The sequence below is a fragment of the Bidens hawaiensis genome, unplaced genomic scaffold (genome assembly GCF_021521415.1).
Source record: "Bidens hawaiensis isolate Kalapana, Puna unplaced genomic scaffold, B.hawaiensis_p1.1 tig00000864_1, whole genome shotgun sequence".
Classification (NCBI taxonomy): Eukaryota; Viridiplantae; Streptophyta; class Magnoliopsida; order Asterales; family Asteraceae; genus Bidens; species Bidens hawaiensis.
Genome location: NW_027491050.1, coordinates 3,057,139 through 3,068,089, shown reverse-complemented (window position 1 = coordinate 3,068,089; position 10,951 = coordinate 3,057,139).

Sequence of the window (10,951 nt, the reverse complement as noted above, 5' to 3'; positions counted from 1 at the left end):
TTAGGCCATCATCAATAATAAGTTATCATAATTATATATATATATATATATATATATATATATATAAACATCCATACAATTATATCCCTATAAATATCATCCAAGTAATAACATCAGGGTCGAGCACACGTACAACCCAAACACGTAACATCTCATCCAACGTATGCAAACACGAAGTAGACATACGTAAACATCCGTAGTCGATAACGACTACTAAACATCACCAATTATTGTCCATATAATAATATATGTACAAACATACATATAACATAAAATAATATCATCCCAAGGCCTACCCTTTACTAGTAAGCCCATAAAAATAATTTAAACGGTTCATCGAGCAAAATCACGTAGGTGTGAATTCTAGCCCAAAAACTTCAAAAGAGTAAAAAGGGGCATCATGAACTCACCTGACACAAGGCACGAATTCACCACGAGCTAGAGAACCCCTAAGTATCCTCACAACTCAAACGCCTGTCGGTTTACATACAATCATTACTAACGACACCGAAATGATTTGTTTATCCTATGAGATGTTCTAACACAGTTCGAGTTACCTAAACCCTCGACCTCATCAAACTCAATCATAACAGCCCCTGGGCCTTACATTTACCAACATGACCCTTAGATACTCCCAGGAATAAATAATTCCCAAATTACCCCCGAAATCACTTGGTGATACTAACACGCGCGTTTAAGAGTTGTTTAGGGGATTAACATCCAACTCAGCCCCGTGTGGAACCATTATGATAAATTCACAGCCAAAGAGTCTACACGAAGCTACACGAGTCGAATGGGTCGGTAATTCGCAAGTACAATGCACTAACTATTCAATAAACGCGAATACACGTTGTACCGACCCATTTGAATAACCGACAACCAATTCAACCCCAATACTTATAAAAATCATTTTCCAACTGCCCGTACACTAAACCGAAGCTATCTGAACTGAATTGGTCATCACTTACTTCATACCTCACGTTAAACGCAACAATCTACCATTCTAGCCAACTACAACAAACTTTCAAACTACAACTAGTTGACCAATCAAACTATTGGGCCGATCGGAATGTAAGGGAGGGCTAGGGTTAGCTTTTTATGATATAATAATAAATGTAACGCTCTAGCCCCTCCAATTTAAAGGATATGGCAACATGAAAGAAAATTTTAAGTAATTTAACGTACCGGAAAGGATGATAAGGTCATCGAGGAACGACGGATAACTCTCGAGAATTGTACAAACTTTACAAGATATAAATCATTAAACCAAAAGTGGGGCGTTACAAGTCCACCCCCTTACAATGGGATTCGTCCCCGAATCCCAATGCGATAAGAACAACTGCGGGTAGAGTTTCATCATCTCGTCTTCGGACTCCCAAGTAGCCTCGGAACCCCTACGGTGCCTCCACTGCACCATCACCTGCCTAACCACCTTGTTCCTCAAACGCCTATCCTAACAGTCAAGAATAGAGATTGGTTCTTCAACGTAGTTCAGTTTACTATAAAGCTCAATGTCATCAAGAGGCACATGGGCCTCCTCATCTGCTAAACATTTCCTCAAATAAGACACGTGGAAAGTAGGATGAATCCCCGTGAGCTCATCGGGCAATTCCAGTCTATACGCTACCTCACCAACACGGGACAATATACGGAACGGACCAATGAACCTCAGACTAAGCTTCCCCTTCTTACGAAAACGAATGATGCCCTTCCAAGGAGAAACTTTGAACATAACTCGATCACAGCCTCGAACACAATAGGCCTCCGCCTTTTGTCCGCGTAGGACTTTTGATGATCCTTAGCGGCCTTCATAAAAGCCTTAATCTTATCGAGCTTCTCAGTCGTAGCCTCAACCACCTCCAAACTACCCAACTGTTTCTGACCAATGGAACCCCAACAGACTGGAGTCCTACACCTCCTGCCATACAACATCTTAAACGGTGGCATTCCAATCGTGGTGTGGCAACTGTTATTATAAGAAAACTCGACTAACGGTAAGTGACGATCCTAACTACCACCAAAATAAATTACGCCAGCTCGCAACATATCCTCGAGAGTCTGAATAGTCCTCTCGGATTGACCATCCGTCCGCGGGTAATAACCGGTACTAATGAGAAGTTTGGTACCCATCTCCTCATAAAACTTCTTCCAAAACTTGGAGGTGAAGCGAGTATTCCTATCCGAAACAATAGATACCGGCACCCCATGCCTAGAAACGATCTCACGAATAAACACATCGGCCAGCTGCTCAAAATAAATCGGCAAGAAATGAGCGCTCTTAGTCAATCTATCAACGATTACCCAAATGGTGCCATAACTACCCCTAGGAGTACAAGGCAGTTTAGTCACAAAATCCATCGTAAGATGCTCCCACTTCCACTCAGGTATTTCCAGGGGTTGAAGTTTCCCGAAAGGCTTCTGGTGCTCGGCCTTAACTTGCAGACACGTCAAACACTTACTCAGGTACTGAGCCACCTCATACTTCATCGCAGGCCACCAATAATTTTTCTTCAGGTCTTAGTACATCTTGGTCGCGCCCGGATGAATGGAATTGCGCGAATTATGTGCTTGTTCCAAAATTTTACCCCTGAATCCCCCATACCTGGGAACCCATAAACGCCCATCCTTATACTTCACCCCATCACCGACGTCTTCCAACAATTTTTCTTGACCGCAAATACGCTCTGACATAATCCATTTCACCTGTAAAGCTTCATTCTGAACGTTGGCTATATGCTTCAAAATATCGGGTTTGAGAATAAGCTGGTAAGATTTCACACGAATAGGTTTTGGCCTCTCCTTCCGGCTCAATGCGTCGGCTACCACGTTAGCCTTACCGGGATGGAACATAATCTCCAAATCATAATCCTTAATCAATTCCAACCATCGACGCTGACCCATATTTAGTTCCTTTAGTTCGAAGAAATACTTTAAGCTCTTATGATCGGTATAGATAACACAAGGGACACCGTACAAATAATGCCTCCACAACTTAAGCGCAAACACAACCGCCGCCAGTTCCAAATCGTGAGTAGGATAATTCGCCTCATGAGACTTTAACTGCCGCGAGGCATAAGTTATGACTCGGCCCCACTGCATCAGAACACATCCAAGCCCCTAGTAAGAGACATCAGAATAAACAACCAGATCATTAGTGCAATCGGGTAAAGCTAAAATCAGGTCATGCGTCAATCTGTTCTTTAATTCGAGAAAAGCCTCCTCCTTCTCGGTACCCCAAACAAACTTAACGCTCTTCTTGGTCAACTTGGTCAATGATGATGCAATTTTCGAAAACTCGAGAATGAGGCGGCGGTAATACCCCGCCAAGCCCAGAAAGCTACGGATTTCAGAAGGAGACTTAGGAGATCCCCATTCGTTTATGGCTTCCACCTTTGCAGGGTCAACCAAAATACCACTCGGGTTAATAACATGACCCAAGAATTGAACCTCGCGTAACCAAAAAGAACACTTAGAAAATTTCGCTTACAACTTGTTCTTTCGCAGAGCTTCCAAAACTTCCGTGAGATGACCGGCGTGATCGGATTCGCTTTTGGAATGCACAAGAATGTCGTCGATGAACACAATAACAGAACGATCGAGCATCGGCTTACACATCCGGTTCATAAGATCCATGAACGCAGCCGGTGCGTTAGTCAAACCAAAAGACATCACTAGGAATTCATAATGTCCATAACGAGTGCGGAAGGCAGTCTTAGGGATATCCTCCTCCCGAAATTTCAACTGATTATACCCGGACCTAAGGTCGATCTTCGAGAACAAACTAGCTCCTTGGAGTTGATCAAATAAGTCGTCGATCCTCGGCAGAGGGTACCGATTCTTCACAGTGAGTTTATTCAGTTCACGGTAGTCGATGCACATCCGCATGCTACCGTCCTTCTTCTTGACGAACACGACCGGGGCACCCCAAGGTGAGATGCTCGGTTGAATGAAGCCCTTTTCGAGGAAGTCTTCCAATTAAGCCATAAGCTCTTTCATTTCATTCGGTGCTATACGGTAAGGGTCTCGAGCAACAGGTTTTGCGCCCGGCACAAGGTCTATCTGGAACTCGACCTAGCGATCCGACGGCGCATCTAACAAATCATCTGGAAATACATCCAGGAAGTACCGAACAATAGGAACATCACCGACGGTAGCCACCTCAGTATTCACGTTTATGGCATACGCCAGATACGCCCCGCACCCCCGCTGCATCAATTTTCCCGCCTTAAACATAGATATGATATGTGGCGTCGCACCATTCCGATCACCGAAGACTGTAATTTGGGTCCCATCCGGGGCCCTTAGACGTACAAGTTTTTGACCATAAACGATCTGAGCAACAACACTTGCGAGCCAATCCATCCCAAGCACCACATCGAAACAACCAAGCGGTATCAAGTACAGCTGCACCGGAAATCTATACCCAGACAACTCGATGGTACAACCCCGAATAGCCCTAGACACGGAAACGGACTTTCCTATGGCGACCTCAACCTCAAACACATCGACTACGCTCTCGGGTGATTTACTCAACGAGGAATAGAAAGCGGTAGACACAAAACTTCTACTGGCACCCGAATCAAATAAAACCGATGCCTGCAATTCATCAAGTAAAAAGGTACCTGGGATAATATTACACTACTGCTTAGCTACACGATCACACATACGATTCCGAAAGAATGAGAATTATAAGGGTAGATTATAAAGATGAATAAGGAAAAAGTACCTGAAACAACGTCCGCATCATCCTTCGCCTCTCTCTTGGAGATGTTGAATGCCCTCGCCCTAGCCTTCAGCTTCTCTTCCACTTTCCCCCTCGAGGAAGTCCCCTGACCGGACCCCCCCCCCCCCCCCCCCCCCCGCCTTGCTGATAGGACAGTTTGATACCAAGTGGCCGGCACCCTTACAGCGGAAACAAGTCAACGTCGGACACTCGAAATGGGGATGTCCAACCTTATCACACCATGAACAGGAACCAGACCCAACCTTACATTCCCCCTTTTGCGGCTTCCCGCACTTCTTACAATTACCAAACGCCGCATCCCTTTTAAAATTCAAAGTCTCAGTCTTTACCCTCTTCTCAGCAGAATTAAAGTTGTTACCCCTAGTCGTTTACCGTACGAATTTGAGTTCCAAGTCTTCCTAGTCTCAGTCGGCGGCTGTCATACCCCGACTAGCACAATGCGGAAGCGTAAAACGGGAATGTAACAGACACCTCTGGTATCAACACATTGGTTATGAAGAAACATTACAAACTAATTTACAATATATTACATTACATTATTCTATCATTGTTTTACAATCTAGGTGATACAAACAAAACTAGTTCGTTAAACTATAATATCTTACTACTAATACTCTTGCTTCTATTCACATAGCATCAACCACACCTTGCACACATAGCAGATCACCAAGTTATTCCAATTTAGGTACACCTGAAATGCAGTTTAAAACGGGTCAACTACTAGAGTTGGTGAGTTTCACGAGTTTCCAGAAAATAGTTATGAATATTCACAAGTTCACACTTGTAATCATGATATAAGTATGTATGTATATAAATGATGTAATTATGCTAAGCTATAGTGAAGCCTTGACTATATGTGCTGCGTGCATCCATTTCCCACGCTCAATCAACCACTTTGGCCCCCTTTCCGCCCACAATATGCCCAAAGTAGCAATTTCTAACACTACATAGAGTATTTATGTAATTATGGTCATGTGCAAACGGGGTAAAGTCTCAGCAACACGTGCCGGCTCCGTTTGGGTTTGTCACACCAATAGTACTATTCACAAGCCACCGGCTCGAAGTTAATCACTGTGTTAGTGGGGATTTTCGTGTGTTAGCACTTAGATAATTCACATCAATACATGTTTCAGGTATGTATATGTAATCAAACCTACTTTTCACCCCAAAAGTTCGTAAAACAGTTCAGAAGTGGGGTCATGAAACTCACAGTTTAGTAGATACTCATCACTGTGTCAGCTCGTAGTTCCTATAATCAATATTATAATAATATTAATATTTTAATATTATTATAATCTTAATACTAAAATGGGCTGTATAACTAATCTGGGTATAGCTAGAACGCCCAGAAAGTGGCAATAGGCTTAGGTTGTAATGTTGTTCAAAGTTTAATACTTAAAACCTAAGTTGGCTCAGTTTCCCGTTTTCCCAGCTGGGGCAAATTGTTCGTTTACGCGCTCAGAAAACAGTTATGGGGGAATAAATTTGGGTAAATGTGTTGGTCAATAAAATGATTAAGTTATAAAGAAAGATCACATATTGGGGTCCCGGATTAGCTACGGGGCCCGTTTCCGTTTATTCAGTTTGATTTGAGAAGAAACGTGAACAGTCTATCCAGATTGTCCATGTTTCTCATAAAAAGGTTCGTTTTTACTTAATTAATCCAAAAATATGATTTTTGATCACTCTTGGTGTTTTGATATTCCCGCAGGTTCGTTAATCGCGAACCTGCTGGTTTTTATTAAAATTGAATTTGTTTAATCTTCAAATTAGCATAATTAATTAACCATTAATCATTAAATTATGAAAATTTAGTCACTTATCAAATAAAGTATTTAGATTTTTATAAAAATATTTCTGGAATTATTTACTGGTTTATTAATTTATAAAAATTCATTTTTCCTTCTATATTTAGCCTGAAAATTGTCCGTTTATCCCAAACAATTTCCAAAAATTCCACAAAAATTCCTGAATACTCAAATTATGTCCCAAAATAATCTGTATCAATTCCAGAATGTAACAAGCTCGTGCAATATTCTTTCGGCCCAAATTCGGCTATAAAAATTTCATACGAACGCATTTGCACAAAACGCATTTAGACTTTTTCAAATTCCCACAAATTTCATATGTGATCAAAATACAACAAATCTTAGTTCACCACAAAATTTCATAATTTTTAAAGCATTTTAACTATTTTTCCCAAATAAACGTTCCAATTCGGTAAGAAATTCACCAAATATTCTCGGATGGTCAAAAAATTACCAAATTTGAACAGGAGCTCAATTACAAGGTCCCTGATGTCCCTGAAAAAATTCAAGACCTAACAATATGCACATCACAACCTTAACCTAAACAGCTCATAAACGAGTGTTTCGGCATTACCTTAGCGGTTTTGGTTCGTTTCCGCCTTCTAATCAACTTTTCAAGCTCTTGTGCTCCTATGTAGGCTAGATAAAAGTCCTATATCACAAACCAATAAAGTTTTCATCAACATAACAGCCCTTGACTTAGGGTTTCGGCTAGGGTGTAAAAACGAACTTTTGAACCGTAAAAATGCCGTTTCAACCCTTTAATCCGTGTTTATGGCCAAAAATTTTATCAAATCAGGTTCCTTACCATGTGTATGATCAAAACATGTTTATGAACCATTTTTAGGATTTTTACATGGTTAGGAATGATTTTGGTTGCAGCTGCTTATTTAAGTTGTTTACCTTAGGGTTTGAAGAGTTTCTGGAAATTTTGGTTGCAGCTGCTTGGACTTTAACTTTTTGTTAAATGGAATGAATAAACATGCTTAAGGATGAAGTTATATAAAAAAAAGTGGGGATGGGGTATGGCTGTGATCGGGATTCTTATAGGCCCATTTTGGCCCAAGTTTCTGATTTTTCAAGCCCAGTTACGAAAGCCTAGTTCCAAATTTACTTCAGGATGGTTTTTGACGAGAAAAACATATCGGGTGCGTTAAACGACGCGAAAACGAGTGTTTTTCGGCTCTTTTTGTATAAATTAATAAAAACATAGTATACGTTAATAATTTTTGAAAATATTTTCACGGATTGCTTAAAACATTCCAAATAAGTGTTTGGTAAGTCTTTTTCGGCTTAACGGATGATACAATACTTGGTTTGTAACTATCTTTCATGTTTAAATCTATAGCGGGTAGTTAAACGAGCATGTTTTCGTTTAACTTGTTTGCTATCGAACTAAAGCCATAATACTAATATATTAGCTTATATTAAACGTATATCACTTATAGATGCCCCCTCGGGATAGCTGGGTCATAACCCGACCCGTTTTGTTAATCGTTCGTTTGTTACGCAAAAAGCGTTTATTTGCTTAATTGATAAATACGTACTAAGGTGTACCTTGTTTTGGCTCAAATGTCACATCGGAACCTTTTACCTCTTATCATACAATGTGCCCGCTATGTTAACCACCGAGTGAAAAGAGCTCATGTCGGTGGTCACCACACTCCCACGAATATCCACTGGAAGACCCTTCACATACTTCTTAATCCTCTTAGCTTCGGGAGTAACCAGATCGTGACATAATCGAGCCATCTTATTAAACTTTGTGGTATACTCCCGGTGCGTCATAATACCCACCTCCAAGTTCAAGAATTCCTGTTCAATCTTATCTAATTCATGGGGCGGACAAAACTGATCAAGAACCAATTTCTTCAACTCATCCCACGTCATCCTCCTAATCGAACGATCACCCATAGCCTGCGCCAGAATATCCCACCAACACAGTGCCTCGGAACGAAACGAGGCAGTAGCATAAGTCACCATGTCATCCCCCTTATATTTACTAACCCTCAGAACGGCCTCCATCTCACTCACCCACTGATGTGCTGCAAACGGATCCTTAGTACCATCGAAAGAAGGAGGGTCACACTTCTTAAAGTCTCCATACGAACAACCCCAGGTAGATACACTAATAGTCTGAACATCGTCTTCATCCCCACTCGGCACATACACCTCCTCCTCCTCCTCCTCGACCTGTGTCCCCTTACCCCTCCTTTCCTTATCCGAACCCTTACCAACCAATGACTCCTCCATGGCCCTAACGGCCTCAGCAACGATCTCGGGAATAGCGTCATGGAGCACCTGGTAAACCTCATCCGCGATTGCCGTGCGCATAACAGGATATAAGGCGGGGTTATCCCCCTCCTCATGAATCGGGGTTTCTTGCTGCTGAGGAGTAGGAATCTCACTCTCGGCGGCAGCACGTGGCTTAGGACCACGGCCACGAACACGAACACTAGAACCACCTCTCTTAGCTGCACGAGTATTAACCATGACTTATCCCTATAAAGACAGAATTTTAACAAGGTCAAGTACAAGTAGTGTTTAGAACATGTAAGATAAGGGTAAACTGCTAATGATGTTGATCAAGTGTAATTATTCGTTTACTTTAGCCGCTCGTCCTGATCACCCCCTGCCCCTAACCACATTAGCATTCTATCTAACACTTAAACAATTAATCATATACTGGAAACTTTTGGCGTGCAGCTACTCGCGGCGGGCATACTAGTCTTTTCCTTAACAGTTCGAATCCAAGCATTCGGGGATGCTCGGATCCCTCGAACCATGGCTCTGATACCAACTTGTAAGACCCCGAATCCTAGGAATCCTACAGTTGGTATTCATACAAAATACTTAAACTCAAAACAGTTCATTCCATTAAGATAAACACTTCAGAGTATAAATCAGCGGAAAATCATAGTTATTAAAACAAGTTCCCAAAACTCGGGAATTATGCCCAAAACCAAATTTCAATGTATTTAGTGAAACTTTAAAAGAAATATCTTCATTATTAAAACTTCCGACTAAGTATGCCCTCCACCATCCAAGTAGCCTCGTGCATATCCATGCGGTAATGCATCATCCTCCTAACCTGAAACTCACACTAACATGCACACAAAGTCAGCTTGAGGTAAGTGAGTTCAAGTTTTAATAATTGACATCTAAAATAATGATAATAATCATTCCAAGTGTTTTAAAATAAAACGGGATACAACAGTTAGGCCATCATCAATAATAAGTTATCATACTTATATATATATATATATATATATAAACATCCATACAATTATATCCCTATAAATATCATCTAAGTAATAACATCAGGGTCGAGCACACGTACAACCCAAGCACGTAACATCTCATCCAACGTATGCAAATACAAAGTAGGCATATGTAAACATCCGTAGTCGATAACGACTACTAAACATTGCCAATTATTGGCCATACAATAATATATGTACAATCATACATACCACATACAATATATCATCCCAAGGCCTACCCTATATAAGTAAGCCCATAAAAATAATTTAAACAGTTCATCTAGCAAAATCACTTAGGTGTGCATGCTAGCCCAAAAACTTCAAAAGAGTAAAAAGGGGCATCATGAACTCACCTGACACAAGGCACGAATTCACCACGAGCTAGAGAACTCGTTTATCCCCACAACTCAAACGCCTGTCGGTTTACATACATTCATTACTAACGACACCGAAAGGACTCGTTTATCCTACGAGACGTTCTAACACGATTCGAGTTACCTAAAGCCTCGACCTCATCAAACTCAATCATAACAGCCCCCGGGGCCTTACATTTACCAACATGACCCTTAGATACTCCCGGGAATAAAGAATTCCCAAATTACCCCCGGAAGCACTAGGTGATACTAACACCCGCGTTTAAGAGTTGTTTAGGGGATTAACATCCAACTCAGCCCCGTGTGGACCCATTATGATAAATTCACAGCCAACGAGTCCACACGACGCTACACGAGTCGAATGGGTCGGTAATTCGCAAGTACAACGCACTAACTATTCAATAAACGCGAATACAAGTTGTACCGACCCATTTGAGTAACCGACAACCAATTCAGCCCCAATACTTATAAAAATCATTTTCCAACAGCCCGTACACTAAACCGAAGCTATCCAAACTGAATTGGTCATCACTTACTCCATACCTCGCGTTAAACGCAACAATCTACCATTCTAGCGAACCGAAAACAAACTTTCAAACTACAACTAGTTGACCAATCAAACGAACAACAATGGACATGATTTTAAAGTATGTTATACTAGACATACGTAGGAAGATTTTGGTGCAAAAACCTCAACCAAAACAGTCCCGAAACTGCTCAATTGGACAGCCACCCGGTTAACCTAAAACAAGCCATTTATCG